The sequence below is a fragment of the Patagioenas fasciata genome, chromosome 6, assembly GCF_037038585.1.
Source record: "Patagioenas fasciata isolate bPatFas1 chromosome 6, bPatFas1.hap1, whole genome shotgun sequence".
In the NCBI taxonomy this organism is placed as follows: domain Eukaryota; kingdom Metazoa; phylum Chordata; class Aves; order Columbiformes; family Columbidae; genus Patagioenas; species Patagioenas fasciata.
In genome coordinates, this window is record NC_092525.1 from 49,597,920 (window position 1) to 49,616,533 (window position 18,614).

Genomic DNA, 18,614 nt, shown 5'->3' on the forward strand with positions numbered 1-18,614 from the left:
ATTACAACCAGGGTTGAGGTCTTTGCTCAGCTTATAATGAAAGGTAGGCAGAGAATAGTCGAAATTTCAGGGGCTGAGCCTGCATATATCATTGTTCCCCTCGTTTCAGAATATTTACAGTGGGCTTTGCAGAACTCCTTACCTTTTCAGATTGCGTTATTAGATTCTCAAGCTTTAATTAAGACATTTTCCCCTCCACACAAGTTAATGTCAGTTTTGAATATGGGATCAATGGAGGAGGGTCCCCCTCTTCTCTCAGAATTTCCTGTTAAAGCACCCACAGTGTTCACTGACGCAGGGGGTAAAATGCAGAAAGCAGCAATTACATGGAAAACAGATGGAAAATGGCACAATGTGATACTAACTGACCTGAAAGGATCAACTCAGCATTTGGAACTCAGGGCTGTAATAGAAGTGTTTATCAGATTTGCTCATAGCCCAGTGAATATTGTTTGTGATTCTTTGTATGTGGTAGGTGTGGTAGCTCGCATTGAAAGATCATTGCTCAAAGAGGTTCAGGATGCACAACTGATGTCTTTGTTCAAGTAACTATGGTTGTTGGTAGAAGAGAGACAACACTGATACTTCATAACACATATCCGTAGTCATCTGACAATTCAAGGCGATTTAGCTGAAGGAAACCGCTGAGCTGATTTTCTTGTATCTCCTGCCTGGGTTCCACCTCCAGTAGATAGGTTTGGGCAAGCAGTACACTCTCATAGTTTCCTCCATCAGTCTGCTCAGGTCTTACAGCGGCAATTTTCATTGTCCGAAAGTGAAGCCCGAGGTATTGTTAAAAGTTGTGCAGATTGTCAGCGCATCTCAGTAGGGCTGGGTGCAGGAGTCAATCCAGGAGGATTAGGAGCCTTGGAATTGTGGCAAATGGACGTCACACATGTCCCTGAATTTGGTAGGCTGAAGTATGTGCATATGTCTATTGATACATATTCTTTCGCCACATGGGCCACTGCTCAGACTGGTGAAACTAGTTCACATGTGCAACGACATTTACGTTCTGCTTTTGCAGCTTTGGGAGTTCCTGCACAGGTCAAGACAGACAACGCACCTGGTTATATCGCCAAAGCTACTGCCACCTTTTTTCAGTTGTGGGGTGTTAAGCACATTACAGAGATACCAAATTCTCCTACTGGTCAGGCCTTGGTAGAAAGGATGAATCGAACTCTCAAGCATCAGCTTGACAAACAAAAAGGGGGAACTGACTGTACTACTCCACATGACAGACTAAGCACAGCATTATATGTCTTGAACTTTTTACGCCTTCCGCAAGGGTTCGACATTCCACCTATGATTCGTCATGGAACAAGCTTAAAAGGACACTTGACAGACCTTAGAGAAAATCAGTGTCAGGTCAAAATACGCAATGGAGTTACTGGTGAATGGGAGGGTCCTTTCCAATTAATAATTTGGGGAAAGGGTTATGCTTGTGTCATTACAGACCAAGGATCAAAATGGATTCCTGCGAAATGGATCAAGCCATGGCTGAATAAAGACAACAAAGATTCAACAGATGCAGAAGGACAGGAGGGAGATAAGTTGTGAGAATTGTCTCAAATGTAAACCATGAATTCTTATTCAGTGTTATAGACGCTCTTAGACCCAGTGGTCTAAAAGCTTATTAGTAAACAGATAAGGTACCTTCCATAGAGAATGCTAATTTGAACAGATAGTAAGAGTTCCAAAAGGGTGATATTACAATTAGATAATCTATGCATAGATAAGGTAAAAGTATAAGATATTTCTACCATGGTAACCTAATTTAGCAACTGGTAAGGTTTTAAAAGAGATATTAAGATTAAGCTATAGATCTTTTAAATAGGTTAATATAAGTTTTAAGATATTAATTCAATAATTAGCATATGAATAGGTTAATATAAGTTTTAAGATATTAAGTCAATAATTAGCATATGCTGATGGTATTAAGTACGTTACTCTATAAACTGCGCAGTTATAGATCTTTTAAGAATTTAAGAGAATATATTGTATTAAGTTGTCTGACTATTCTAAAATAGTGCGTTGGTAAGGTTGTCATAAGTAGAATTAAGGTTTTATATATGATATGAAGGTTTGAGTATAAGCAGATAGTTGTTTAATCTTATTAAGTAAGGTTTAGCTACATTATATGTAATTGTAATTATGTTGTTAATCACGTGTCCTATGTTGCAGTGTATTTCAAAGCATGCTGTTTAAAGGGCCTGACTAGTTCAAAAACAAAAAGGGGGAATTGTGAAGGGGTTTCGTTAGAAGGAGATATGCTGTTGAATTAGTCAGGCCCAAAGGAATCTCAAGGCCACTTTGAGAAGCTGAGAACAGAATCTGCTGTGAGAAAGAGGGGCGTTTCTTCATTAACAGGACCTCAGCATGGCGTGAGTCGTCGGACCTATCATCGGTGGGGCTCCAGCGTGTGGACTGCCCATGATACTCATTTAGCGAATCCATGCTTGGAGCGTGGATTCGTGATTAGAGAATAGTTGCATATATAAGGAGACATGTTTCTGTAATAAATGGCTTTGGCGTGATTCACATTGAATCGGAGTGCTGAGTCCTTTATCGTTCCAACATAACCCCAAATCTAAACCTAAAATCTAAACCTAACCCCAAATCTAAACCTAACCCCAAATCTAAACCTAAAATCTAAACCTAACCCCAAATCTAAACCTAAAATCTAAACCTAAAATCTAAACCTAACCTAAAATCTAAACCTAACCCCAAATCTAAACCTAAAATCTAAACCTAACCCCAAATCTAAACCTAACCCCAAATCTAAAACTAAAATCTAAACCTAACCCCAAATCTAAACCTAAAATCTAAACGTAACCCCAAATCTAAACCTAAAATCTAAACCTAACCCCAAATCTAAACCGAAAATCTAAACCTAACCCCAAATCTAAACCTAACCCCAAATATAAACCGAAAATCTAAACCTAACCCCAAATCTAAACCGAAAATCTAAACCTAACCCCAAATCTAAACCGAAAATCTAAACCTAAAATCTAAACCTAACCTAAAATCTAAACCTAACCCCAAATCTAAACCTAAAATCTAAACCTAACCCCAAATCTAAACCTAAAATCTAAACCTAACCCCAAATCTTAACCTAAAATCTAAACCTAACCCCAAATCTAAACCTAACCCCAAATCTAAACCTAACCCCAAATCTAACCCCAAATCTAAACCTAACCCCAAATCTAAACCTAAAATCTAAACCTAACCCCAAATCTAAACCTAAAATCTAAACCTAACCCCAAATCTAAACCTAACCCCAAATCTAAACCGAAAATCTAAACCTAACCCCAAATCTAAACCGAAAATCTAAACCTAACCCCAAATCTAAACCTAAAATCTAAACCTAACCCCAAATCTAAACCTAAACCCAAATCTAAACCTAAAATCTAAACCTAACCCCAAATCTAAACCTAACCCCAAATCTAAACCTAAAATCTAAACCTAACCCCAAATCTAAACCTAAAATCTAAACCTAACCCCAAATCTAAACCTAACCCCAAATCTAAACCTAAAATCTAAACCTAACCCCAAATCTAAACCTAAAATCTAAACCTAACCCCAAATCTAAACCTAACCCCAAATCTAACCCCAAATCTAAACCTAACCCCAAATCTAAACCTAAAATCTAAACCTAACCCCAAATCTAAACCTAACCCCAAATCTAAACCTAAAATCTAAACCTAACCCCAAATCTAAACCTAAAATCTAAACCTAACCCCAAATCTAAACCTAACCCCAAATCTAAACCTAACCCCAAATGTAACCCCAAATCTAAACCTAACCCCAAATCTAAACCTAAAATCTAAACCTAACCCCAAATCTAAACCTAAAATCTAAACCTAACCCCAAATCTAAACCTAACCCCAAATCTAAACCTAAAATCTAAACCTAACCCCAAATCTAAACCTAAAATCTAAACCTAACCCCAAATCTAAACCTAAAATCTAAACCTAACCCCAAATCTAAACCTAAAATCTAAACCTAACCCCAAATCTAAACCTAACCCCAGATCTAAACCTAAAATCTAAACCTAACCCCAAATCTAAACCTAAAATCTAAACCTAACCCCAAATCTAAACCTAACCCCAAATTTAAACCTAAAATCTAAACCTAACCCCAAATCTAAACCTAACCCCAAATCTAAACCTAAAATCTAAACCTAACCCCAAATCTAAACCTAAAATCTAAACCTAACCCCAAATCTAAACCTAAAATCTAAACCTAAAATCTAAACCTAACCCCAAATCTAAACCTAACCCCAAATCTAAACCTAAAATCTAAACCTAACCCCAAATCTAAACCTAACCCCAAATCTAAACCTAAAATCTAAACCTAACCCCAAATCTAAACCTAACCCCAAATCTAAACCTAACCCCAAATCTAAACCTAAAATCAAAACCTAAAATCTAAACCTAACCCCAAATCTAAACCTAAAATCTAAACCTAACCCCAAATCTAAACCTAACCCCAAATCTAAACCTAAAATCTAAACCTAACCCCAAATCTAAACCTAAAATCTAAACCTAACCCCAAATCTAAACCAAAAATCTAAACCTAACACCAAATCTAAACCTAACCCCAAATCTAAACCTAACCCCAAATCTAACCCCAAATCTAAACCTAAAATCTAAACCTAACCTCAAATCTAAACCTAAAATCTAAACCTAACACCAAATCTAAACCTAACCCCAAATCTAAACCTAACCCCAAATCTAAGCCCAAATCTAAACCTAAAATCTAAACCTAACCCCAAATCTAAACCTAAAATCTAAACCTAACCCCAAATCTAAACCTAAAATCTAAACCTAACACCAAATCTAAACCTAAACCCAAATCTAAACCTAACCCCAAATCTAAACCTAACCCCAAATCTAAGCCCAAATCTAAACCTAAAATCTAAACCTAACCCCAAAACTAAACCTAAAATCTAAACCTAACACCAAATCTAAACCTAAACCTAACCCCAACCCCTAACCCCAAATCTAAACCTAACCCCAAATCTAAACCTAACCCCAAATCTAAACCTAAAATCTAAACCTAACCCCAAATCTAAACCTAACCCCAAATCTAAACCAAAAATCTAAACCTAACCCCAAATCTAAACCTAAAATCTAAACCTAAAATCTAAACCTAACCTAAAATCTAAACCTAACCCCAAATCTAAACCTAAAATCTAAACCTAACCCCAAATCTAAACCTAAAATCTAAACCTAACACCAAATCTAAACCGAAAATCTAAACCTAACCCCAAATCTAAACCTAAAATCTAAACCTAACCCCAAATCTAAACCTAACCTAAAATCTAAACCTAACCCCAAATCTAAACCTAAAATCTAAACCTAACCCCAAATCTAAACCTAAAATCTAAACCTAACCCCAAATCTAAACCTAAAATCTAAACCTAAAATCTAAACCTAACCCCAAATCTAAACCTAACCCCAAATCTAAACCTAAAATCTAAACCTAACCCCAAATCTAAACCTAACCCCAAATCTAAACCTAAAATCTAAACCTAAAATCTAAACCTAACCCCAAATCTAAACCTAACCCCAAATCTAAGCCTAAAATCTAAACCTAACCCCAAATCTAAACCTAAAATCTAAACCTAACCTAAAATCTAAACCTAACCCCAAATCTAAACCTAAAATCTAAACCTAACCCCAAATCTAAACCGAAAATCTAAACCTAACCCCAAATCTAAACCTAAAATCTAAACCTAACCCCAAATCTAAACCTAAAATCTAAACCTAACCCCAAATCTAAACCTAACCCCAAATCTAAACCTAAAATCTAAACCTAACCCCAAATCTAAACCTAACCTCAAATCTAAACCTAACCCCAAATCTAAACCTAAAATCTAAACCTAAAATCTAAACCTAACCACAAATCTAAACCTAAAATCTAAACCTAACCCCAAATCTAAACCTAACCCCAAATCTAAACCTAAAATCTAAACCTAACCCCAAATCTAAACCTAAAATCTAAACCTAACCCCAAATCTAAACCAAAAATCTAAACCTAACACCAAATCTAAACCTAACCCCAAATCTAAACCTAACCCCAAATCTAACCCCAAATCTAAACCTAAAATCTAAACCTAACCTCAAATCTAAACCTAAAATCTAAACCTAACCCCAAATCTAAACCTAACCCCAAATCTAAACCTAAAATCTAAACCTAACCCCAAATCTAAACCTAAAATCTAAACCTAAACCCAAATCTAAACCTAACACCAAATCTAAACCTAACCCCAAATCTAAGCCCAAATCTAAACCTAAAATCTAAACCTAATCCCAAATCTAAACCTAAAATCTAAACCTAACCCCAAATCTAAACCTAAAATCTAAACCTAACACCAAATCTAAACCTAACCCCAAATCTAAACCTAACCCCAAACCTAACCCCAAATCTAAACCTAAAATCTAAACCTAACCCCAAATCTAAACCTAAAATCTAAACCTAACCCCAAATCTAAACCTAACCCCAACCCCTAACCCCAAATCTAAACCTAACCCCAAATCTAAACCTAACCCCAAATCTAAACCTAAAATCTAAACCTAACCCCAAATCTAAACCTAACCCCAAATCTAAACCAAAAATCTAAACCTAACCCCAAATCTAAACCTAAAATCTAAACCTAAAATCTAAACCTAACCTAAAATCTAAACCTAACCCCAAATCTAAACCGAAAATCTAAACCTAACCCCATATCTAAACCTAACCCCAAATCTAAACCGACAATCTAAACCTAACTCCAAATCTAAACCGAAAATCTAAACCTAACCCCAAATGAAAACCGAAAATCTAAACCTAACCCCAAATCTAAACCTAACCCCAAATCTAAACCTAAAATCTAAACCTAACCCCAAATCTAAACCTAAAATCTAAACCTAACCCCAAATCTAAACCTAAAATCTAAACCTAAAATCTAAACCTAACCCCAAATCTAAACCTAACCCCAAATCTAAACCTAAAATCTAAACCTAACCCCAAATCTAAACCTAACCCCAAATCTAAACCTAAAATCTAAACCTAACCCCAAATCTAAACCTAACCCCAAATCTAAACCTAAAATCTAAACCTAAAATCTAAACCTAACCCCAAATCTAAACCTAAAATCTAAACCTAACCCCAAATCTAAACCAAAAATCTAAACCTAACACCAAATCTAAACCTAACCCCAAATCTAAACCTAAAATCTAAACCTAACCCCAAATCTAAACCTAACCCCAAATCTAAACCAAAAATCTAAACCTAACCCCAAATCTAAACCTAAAATCTAAACCTAAAATCTAAACCTAACCTAAAATCTAAACCTAACCCCAAATCTAAACCGAAAATCTAAACCTAACCCCATATCTAAACCTAACCTAAAATCTAAACCTAACCCCAAATCTAAACCGAAAATCTAAACCTAACCCCATATCTAAACCTAACCCCAAATCTAAACCGAAAATCTAAACCTAACACCAAATCTAAACCGAAAATCTAAACCTAACCCCAAATGAAAACCGAAAATCTAAACCTAACCCCAAATCTAAACCTAACCCCAAATCTAAACCTAAAATCTAAACCTAACCCCAAATCTAAACCTAAAATCTAAACCTAACCCCAAATCTAAACCTAACCCCAAATCTAAACCTAAAATCTAAACCTAACCCCAAATCTAAACCTAACCCCAAATCTAAACCTAAAATCTAAACCTAACCCCAAATCTAAACCTAACCCCAAATCTAAACCTAACCCCAAATCTAAACCTAAAATCTAAACCTAAAATCTAAACCTAACCCCAAATCTAAACCTAAAATCTAAACCGAACCCCAAATCTAAACCAAAAATCTAAACCTAACACCAAATCTAAACCTAACCCCAAATCTAAACCTAACCCCAAATCTAAACCTAACCCCAAATCTAAGCCCAAATCTAAACCTAAAATCTAAACCTAAAATCTAAACCTAACCCCAAATCTAAACCTAAAATCTAAACCTAACCCCAAATCTAAACCTAACCCCAAATCTAAACCAAAAATCTAAACCTAACCCCAAATCTAAACCTAAAATCTAAACCTAAAATCTAAACCTAACCTAAAATCTAAACCTAACCCCAAATCTAAACCGAAAATCTAAACCTAACCCCATATCTAAACCTAACCCCAAATCTAAACCGAAAATCTAAACCTAACACCAAATCTAAACCGAAAATCTAAACCTAACCCCAAATGAAAACCGAAAATCTAAACCTAACCCCAAATCTAAACCTAACCCCAAATCTAAACCTAAAATCTAAACCTAACCCCAAATCTAAACCTAAAATCTAAACCTAACCCCAAATCTAAACCTAACCCCAAATCTAAACCTAAAATCTAAACCTAACCCCAAATCTAAACCTAACCCCAAATCTAAACCTAAAATCTAAACCTAACCCCAAATCTAAACCTAACCCCAAATCTAAACCTAACCCCAAATCTAAACCTAAAATCTAAACCTAAAATCTAAACCTAACCCCAAATCTAAACCTAAAATCTAAACCGAACCCCAAATCTAAACCTAAAATCTAAACCTAACCCCAAATCTAAACCTAACCCCAAATCTAAACCAAAAATCTAAACCTAACCCCAAATCTAAACCTAAAATCTAAACCTAAAATCTAAACCTAACCTAAAATCTAAACCTAACCCCAAATCTAAACCTAAAATCTAAACCTAACCCCCAATCTAAACCTGACCCCAAATCTAAACCTAAAATCTAAACCTAACACCAAATCTAAACCGAAAATCTAAACCTAACCCCAAATCTAAACCTAAAATCTAAACCTAACCCCAAATCTAAACCTAACCTAAAATCTAAACCTAACCCCAAATCTAAACCTAAAATCTAAAACTAACCCCAAATCTAAACCTAAAATCTAAACCTAACCTAAAATCTAAACCTAACCCCAAATCTAAACCTAAAATCTAAACCTAACCCCAAATCTAAACCTAACCCCAAATCTAAACCTAACCCCAAATCTAAACCTAACCCCAAATCTAAACCTGAAATCTAAACCTAACCCCAAATCTAAACCTAAAATCTAAACCTAACACCAAATCTAAACCTAACCCCAAATCTAAACCTAACCCCAAATCTAACCCCAAATCTAAACCCCAAATCTAAACCTAACCTCAAATCTAAACCTAAAATCTAAACCTAACCCCAAATCTAAACCTAACCCCAAATCTAAACCTAAAATCTAAACCTAACCCCAAATCTAAACCTAAAATCTAAACCTAACCCCAAATCTAAACCTAACCCCAGATCTAAATCTAAAATGTAAACCTAACCCCAAATCTAAACCTAACCCCAAATCTAAACCTAACCCCAAATCTAAACCTAAAATCTGAACCTAAAATCTAAACCTAAACCCAAATCTAAACCTAACCCCAAATCTAAACCTAACCCCAAATCTAAACCTAAAATCTGAACCTAAAATCTAAACCTAACCCCAAATCTAAACCTAAAATCTAAACCTAACCCCAAATCTAAACCAAAAATCTAAACCTAACACCAAATCTAAACCTAACCCCAAATCTAAACCTAACCCCAAATCTAACCCCAAATCTAAACCTAAAATCTAAACCTAACCTCAAATCTAAACCTAAAATCTAAACCTAACCCCAAATCTAAACCTAACCCCAAATCTAAACCTAAAATCTAAACCTAACCCCAAATCTAAACCTAATATTTAAACCTAACCCCAAATCTAAACCAAAAATCTAAACCTAACCCCAAATCTAAACCTAAAATCTAAACCTAAAATCTAAACCTAACCTAAAATCTAAACCTAACCCCAAATCTAAACCGAAAATCTAAACCTAACCCCAAATCTAAACCTAAAATCTAAACCTAACCCCAAATCTAAACCTAACCTAAAATCTAAACCTAACCCCAAATCTAAACCTAACCCCAAATCTAAACCCAAATCTAAACCTAAAATCTAAACCTAACCCCAAATCTAAACCTAAAATCTAAACCTAACCCCAAATCTAAACCTAAAATCTAAACCTAACACCAAATCTAAACCTAAACCCAAATCTAAACCTAACCCCAAATCTAAACCTAACCCCAAATCTAAGCCCAAATCTAAACCTAAAATCTAAACCTAACCCCAAATCTAAACCTAAAATCTAAACCTAACACCAAATCTAAACCTAACCCCAACCCCTAACCCCAAATCTAAACCTAACCCCAAATCTAAACCTAACCCCAAATCTAAACCTAAAATCTAAACCTAACCCCAAATCTAAACCTAACCCCAAATCTAAACCAAAAATCTAAACCTAACCCCAAATCTAAACCTAAAATCTAAACCTAAAATCTAAACCTAACCTAAAATCTAAACCTAACCCCAAATCTAAACCTAAAATCTAAACCTAACCCCAAATCTAAACCTAACCCCAAATCTAAACCTAAAATCTAAACCTAACACCAAATCTAAACCGAAAATCTAAACCTAACCCCAAATCTAAACCTAAAATCTAAACCTAACCCCAAATCTAAACCTAACCTAAAATCTAAATCTAACCCCAAATCTAAACCTAAAATCTAAACCTAACCCCAAATCTAAACCTAAAATCTAAACCTAACCCCAAATCTAAACCTAAAATCTAAACCTAACCCCAAATCTAAACCTAACCCCAAATCTAAACCTAAAATCTAAACCTAACCCCAAATCTAAACCTAACCTCAAATCTAAACCTAACCCCAAATCTAAACCTAAAATCTAAACCTAACCCCAAATCTAAACCTAAAATCTAAACCTAACCCCAAATCTAAACCTAACCCCAAATCTAAACCTAAAATCTAAACCTAACCCCAAATCTAAACCTAAAATCTAAACCTAACCCCAAATCTAAACCAAAAATCTAAACCTAACACCAAATCTAAACCTAACCCCAAATCTAAACCTAACCCCAAATCTAACCCCAAATCTAAACCTAAAATCTAAACCTAACCTCAAATCTAAACCTAAAATCTAAACCTAACCCCAAATCTAAACCTAACCCCAAATCTAAACCTAAAATCTAAACCTAACCCCAAATCTAAACCTAAAATCTAAACCTAACCCCAAATCTAAACCTAACACCAAATCTAAACCTAACCCCAAATCTAAGCCCAAATCTAAACCTAAAATCTAAACCTAATCCCAAATCTAAACCTAAAATCTAAACCTAACCCCAAATATAAACCTAAAATCTAAACCTAACACCAAATCTAAACCTAACCCCAAATCTAAACCTAACCCCAAACCTAACCCCAAATCTAAACCTAAAATCTAAACCTAACCCCAAATCTAAACCTAAAATCTAAACCTAACCCCAAATCTAAACCTAACCCCAACCCCTAACCCCAAATCTAAACCTAACCCCAAATCTAAACCTAACCCCAAATCTAAACCTAAAATCTAAACCTAACCCCAAATCTAAACCTAACCCCAAATCTAAACCAAAAATCTAAACCTAACCCCAAATCTAAACCTAAAATCTAAACCTAAAATCTAAACCTAACCTAAAATCTAAACCTAACCCCAAATCTAAACCGAAAATCTAAACCTAACCCCATATCTAAACCTAACCCCAAATCTAAACCGACAATCTAAACCTAACTCCAAATCTAAACCGAAAATCTAAACCTAACCCCAAATGAAAACCGAAAATCTAAACCTAACCCCAAATCTAAACCTAACCCCAAATCTAAACCTAAAATCTAAACCTAACCCCAAATCTAAACCTAAAATCTAAACCTAACCCCAAATCTAAACCTAAAATCTAAACCTAAAATCTAAACCTAACCCCAAGTCTAAACCTAACCCCAAATCTAAACCTAAAATCTAAACCTAACCCCAAATCTAAACCTAACCCCAAATCTAAACCTAAAATCTAAACCTAACCCCAAATCTAAACCTAACCCCAAATCTAAACCTAAAATCTAAACCTAAAATCTAAACCTAACCCCAAATCTAAACCTAACCCCAAATCTAAACCTAACCCCAAATCTAAACCTAACCCCAAATCTAAACCTAAAATCTAAACCTAAAATCTAAACCTAACCCCAAATCTAAACCTAAAATCTAAACCTAACCCCAAATCTAAACCAAAAATCTAAACCTAACACCAAATCTAAACCTAACCCCAAATCTAAACCTAACCCCAAATCTAACCCCAAATCTAAACCTAAAATCTAAACCTAACCCCAAATCTAAACCTAACCTAAAATCTAAACCTAACCCCAAATCTAAACCTAAAATCTAAAACTAACCCCAAATCTAAACCTAAAATCTAAACCTAACCTAAAATCTAAACCTAACCCCAAATCTAAACCTAAAATCTAAACCTAACCCCAAATCTAAACCTAACCCCAAATCTAAACCTAACCCCAAATCTAAACCTAACCCCAAATCTAAACCTGAAATCTAAACCTAACCCCAAATCTAAACCTAAAATCTAAACCTAACACCAAATCTAAACCTAACCCCAAATCTAAACCTAACCCCAAATCTAACCCCAAATCTAAACCCCAAATCTAAACCTAACCTCAAATCTAAACCTAAAATCTAAACCTAACCCCAAATCTAAACCTAACCCCAAATCTAAACCTAAAATCTAAACCTAACCCCAAATCTAAACCTAAAATCTAAACCTAACCCCAAATCTAAACCTAACCCCAGATCTAAATCTAAAATGTAAACCTAACCCCAAATCTAAACCTAACCCCAAATCTAAACCTAACCCCAAATCTAAACCTAAAATCTGAACCTAAAATCTAAACCTAAACCCAAATCTAAACCTAACCCCAAATCTAAACCTAACCCCAAATCTAAACCTAAAATCTGAACCTAAAATCTAAACCTAACCCCAAATCTAAACCTAAAATCTAAACCTAACCCCAAATCTAAACCAAAAATCTAAACCTAACACCAAATCTAAACCTAACCCCAAATCTAAACCTAACCCCAAATCTAACCCCAAATCTAAACCTAAAATCTAAACCTAACCTCAAATCTAAACCTAAAATCTAAACCTAACCCCAAATCTAAACCTAACCCCAAATCTAAACCTAAAATCTAAACCTAACCCCAAATCTAAACCTAATATTTAAACCTAACCCCAAATCTAAACCAAAAATCTAAACCTAACCCCAAATCTAAACCTAAAATCTAAACCTAAAATCTAAACCTAACCTAAAATCTAAACCTAACCCCAAATCTAAACCGAAAATCTAAACCTAACCCCAAATCTAAACCTAAAATCTAAACCTAACCCCAAATCTAAACCTAACCTAAAATCTAAACCTAACCCCAAATCTAAACCTAACCCCAAATCTAAACCCAAATCTAAACCTAAAATCTAAACCTAACCCCAAATCTAAACCTAAAATCTAAACCTAACCCCAAATCTAAACCTAAAATCTAAACCTAACACCAAATCTAAACCTAAACCCAAATCTAAACCTAACCCCAAATCTAAACCTAACCCCAAATCTAAGCCCAAATCTAAACCTAAAATCTAAACCTAACCCCAAATCTAAACCTAAAATCTAAACCTAACACCAAATCTAAACCTAACCCCAACCCCTAACCCCAAATCTAAACCTAACCCCAAATCTAAACCTAACCCCAAATCTAAACCTAAAATCTAAACCTAACCCCAAATCTAAACCTAACCCCAAATCTAAACCAAAAATCTAAACCTAACCCCAAATCTAAACCTAAAATCTAAACCTAAAATCTAAACCTAACCTAAAATCTAAACCTAACCCCAAATCTAAACCTAAAATCTAAACCTAACCCCAAATCTAAACCTAACCCCAAATCTAAACCTAAAATCTAAACCTAACACCAAATCTAAACCGAAAATCTAAACCTAACCCCAAATCTAAACCTAAAATCTAAACCTAACCCCAAATCTAAACCTAACCTAAAATCTAAATCTAACCCCAAATCTAAACCTAAAATCTAAACCTAACCCCAAATCTAAACCTAAAATCTAAACCTAACCCCAAATCTAAACCTAAAATCTAAACCTAACCCCAAATCTAAACCTAACCCCAAATCTAAACCTAAAATCTAAACCTAACCCCAAATCTAAACCTAACCTCAAATCTAAACCTAACCCCAAATCTAAACCTAAAATCTAAACCTAACCCCAAATCTAAACCTAAAATCTAAACCTAACCCCAAATCTAAACCTAACCCCAAATCTAAACCTAAAATCTAAACCTAACCCCAAATCTAAACCTAAAATCTAAACCTAACCCCAAATCTAAACCAAAAATCTAAACCTAACACCAAATCTAAACCTAACCCCAAATCTAAACCTAACCCCAAATCTAACCCCAAATCTAAACCTAAAATCTAAACCTAACCTCAAATCTAAACCTAAAATCTAAACCTAACCCCAAATCTAAACCTAACCCCAAATCTAAACCTAAAATCTAAACCTAACCCCAAATCTAAACCTAAAATCTAAACCTAACCCCAAATCTAAACCTAACACCAAATCTAAACCTAACCCCAAATCTAAGCCCAAATCTAAACCTAAAATCTAAACCTAATCCCAAATCTAAACCTAAAATCTAAACCTAACCCCAAATATAAACCTAAAATCTAAACCTAACACCAAATCTAAACCTAACCCCAAATCTAAACCTAACCCCAAACCTAACCCCAAATCTAAACCTAAAATCTAAACCTAACCCCAAATCTAAACCTAAAATCTAAACCTAACCCCAAATCTAAACCTAACCCCAACCCCTAACCCCAAATCTAAACCTAACCCCAAATCTAAACCTAACCCCAAATCTAAACCTAAAATCTAAACCTAACCCCAAATCTAAACCTAACCCCAAATCTAAACCAAAAATCTAAACCTAACCCCAAATCTAAACCTAAAATCTAAACCTAAAATCTAAACCTAACCTAAAATCTAAACCTAACCCCAAATCTAAACCGAAAATCTAAACCTAACCCCATATCTAAACCTAACCCCAAATCTAAACCGACAATCTAAACCTAACTCCAAATCTAAACCGAAAATCTAAACCTAACCCCAAATGAAAACCGAAAATCTAAACCTAACCCCAAATCTAAACCTAACCCCAAATCTAAACCTAAAATCTAAACCTAACCCCAAATCTAAACCTAAAATCTAAACCTAACCCCAAATCTAAACCTAAAATCTAAACCTAAAATCTAAACCTAACCCCAAGTCTAAACCTAACCCCAAATCTAAACCTAAAATCTAAACCTAACCCCAAATCTAAACCTAACCCCAAATCTAAACCTAAAATCTAAACCTAACCCCAAATCTAAACCTAACCCCAAATCTAAACCTAAAATCTAAACCTAAAATCTAAACCTAACCCCAAATCTAAACCTAACCCCAAATCTAAACCTAACCCCAAATCTAAACCTAACCCCAAATCTAAACCTAAAATCTAAACCTAAAATCTAAACCTAACCCCAAATCTAAACCTAAAATCTAAACCTAACCCCAAATCTAAACCAAAAATCTAAACCTAACACCAAATCTAAACCTAACCCCAAATCTAAACCTAACCCCAAATCTAACCCCAAATCTAAACCTAAAATCTAAACCTAACCTCAAATCTAAACCTAAAATCTAAACCTAACCCCAAATGTAAACCTAACCCCAAATCTAAACCTAAAATCTAAACCTAACCCGAAATCTAAACCAAAAATCTAAACCTAACACCAAATCTAAACCTAACCCCAAATCTAAACCTAACCCCAAATCTAAACCTAACCCCAAATCTAAGCCCAAATCTAAACCTAAAATCTAAACCTAACCCCAAATCTAAACGTAAAATCTAAACCTAACACCAAATCTAAACCTAACCCCAAATCTAAACCTAAAATCTAAACCTAACCCCAAATCTAAACCTAAAATCTAAACCTAACCCCAAATCTAAACCTAACACCAAATCTAAACCTAACCCCAAATCTAAGCCCAAATCTAAACCTAAAATCTAAACCTAATCCCAAATCTAAACCTAAAATCTAAACCTAACCCCAAATCTAAACCTAAAATCTAAACCTAACACCAAATCTAAACCTAAAATCTAAACCTAACCCCAAATCTAAACCTAACCCCAACCCCTAACCCCAAATCTAAACCTAACCCCAAATCTAAACCTAACCCCAAATCTAAACCTAAAATCTAAACCTAACCCCAAATCTAAACCTAACCCCAACCCCTAACCCCAAATCTAAACCTAACCCCAAATCTAAACCTAACCCCAAATCTAAAACTAAAATCTAAACCTAACCCCAAATCTAAACCTAACCCAAATCTAAACCGAAAATCTAAACCTAACCCCAAATGAAAACCGAAAATCTAAACCTAACCCCAAATCTAAACCTAACCCCAAATCTAAACCTAAAATCTAAACCTAACCCCAAATCTAAACCTAAAATCTAAACCTAACCCCAAATCTAAACCTAAAATCTAAACCTAAAATCTAAACCTAACCCCAAATCTAAACCTAACCCCAAATCTAAACCTAAAATCTAAACCTAAGCCCAAATCTAAACCTAACCCCAAATCTAAACCTAAAATCTAAACCTAACCCCAAATCTAAACCTAACCCCAAATCTAAACCTAACCCCAAATCTAAACCTAAAATCTAAACCTAAAATCTAAACCTAACCCCAAATCTAAACCTAAAATCTAAACCGAACCCCAAATCTAAACCAAAAATCTAAACCTAACACCAAATCTAAACCTAACCCCAAATCTAAACCTAACCCCAAATCTAAACCTAACCCCAAATCTAAGCCCAAATCTAAACCTAAAATCTAAACCTAAAATCTAAACCTAACCCCAAATCTAAACCTAAAATCTAAACCTAACCCCAAATCTAAACCTAAAATCTAAACCTAACCCCAAATCTAAATCAAAAATCTAAATCTAACACCAAATCTAAACCTAACCCCAAATCTAAACCTAAAATCTAAACCTAACCTCAAATCTAAACCTAAAATCTAAACCTAACCCCAAATCTAAACCTAACCCCAAATCTAAACCTAAAATCTAAACCTAACCCGAAATCTAAACCTAAAATCTAAACCTAACACCAAATCTAAACCTAACCCCAAATCTAAACCTAACCCCAAATCTAAGCCCAAATCTAAACTTAAAATCTAAACCTAATCCCAAATCTAAACCTAAAATCTAAACCTAACCCCAAATCTAAACCTAAAATCTAAACCTAACACCAAATCTAAACCTAACCCCAAATCTAAACCTAACCCCAAATCTAAACCTAAAATCTAAACCTAACCCCAAATCTAAACCTAACCCCAAATCTAAACCAAAAATCTAAACCTAACCCCAAATCTAAACCTAAAATCTAAACCTAAAATCTAAACGTAACCTAAAATCTAAACCTAACCCCAAATCTAAACCTAAAATCTAAACCTAACCCGAAATCTAAACCAAAAATCTAAACCTAACACCAAATCTAAACCTAACCCCAAATCTAAACCTAACCCCAAATCTAAACCTAACCCCAAATCTAAGCCCAAATCTAAACCTAAAATCTAAACCTAACCCCAAATCTAAACGTAAAATCTAAACCTAACACCAAATCTAAACCTAACCCCAAATCTAAACCTAAAATCTAAACCTAACCCCAAATCTGAACCTAAAATCTAAACCTAACCCCAAATCTAAACCTAACACCAAATCTAAACCTAACCCCAAATCTAAGCCCAAATCTAAACCTAAAATCTAAACCTAATCCCAAATCTAAACCTAAAATCTAAACCTAACCCCAAATCTAAACCTAAAATCTAAACCTAACACCAAATCTAAACCTAAAATCTAAACCTAACCCCAAATCTAAACCTAACCCCAACCCCTAACCCCAAATCTAAACCTAACCCCAAATCTAAACCTAACCCCAAATCTAAACCTAAAATCTAAACCTAACCCCAAATCTAAACCTAACCCCAAATCTAAACCAAAAATCTAAACCTAACCCCAAATCTAAACCTAAAATCTAAACCTAAAATCTAAACCTAACCTAAAATCTAAACCTAACCCCAAATCTAAACCGAAAATCTAAACCTAACCCCATATCTAAACCTAACCCCAAATCTAATCCGAAAATCTAAACCTAACACCAAATCTAAACCGAAAATCTAAACCTAACCCCAAATGAAAACCGAAAATCTAAACCTAACCCCAAATCTAAACCTAACCCCAAATCTAAACCTAAAATCTAAACCTAACCCCAAATCTAAACCTAAAATCTAAACCTAACCCCAAATCTAAACCTAAAATCTAAACCTAAAATCTAAACCTAACCCCAAATCTAAACCTAACCCCAAATCTAAACCTAAAATCTAAACCTAAGCCCAAATCTAAACCTAACCCCAAATCTAAACCTAAAATCTAAACCTAACCCCAAATCTAAACCTAACCCCAAATCTAAACCTAACCCCAAATCTAAACCTAAAATCTAAACCTAAAATCTAAACCTAACCCCAAATCTAAACCTAAAATCTAAACCGAACCCCAAATCTAAACCAAA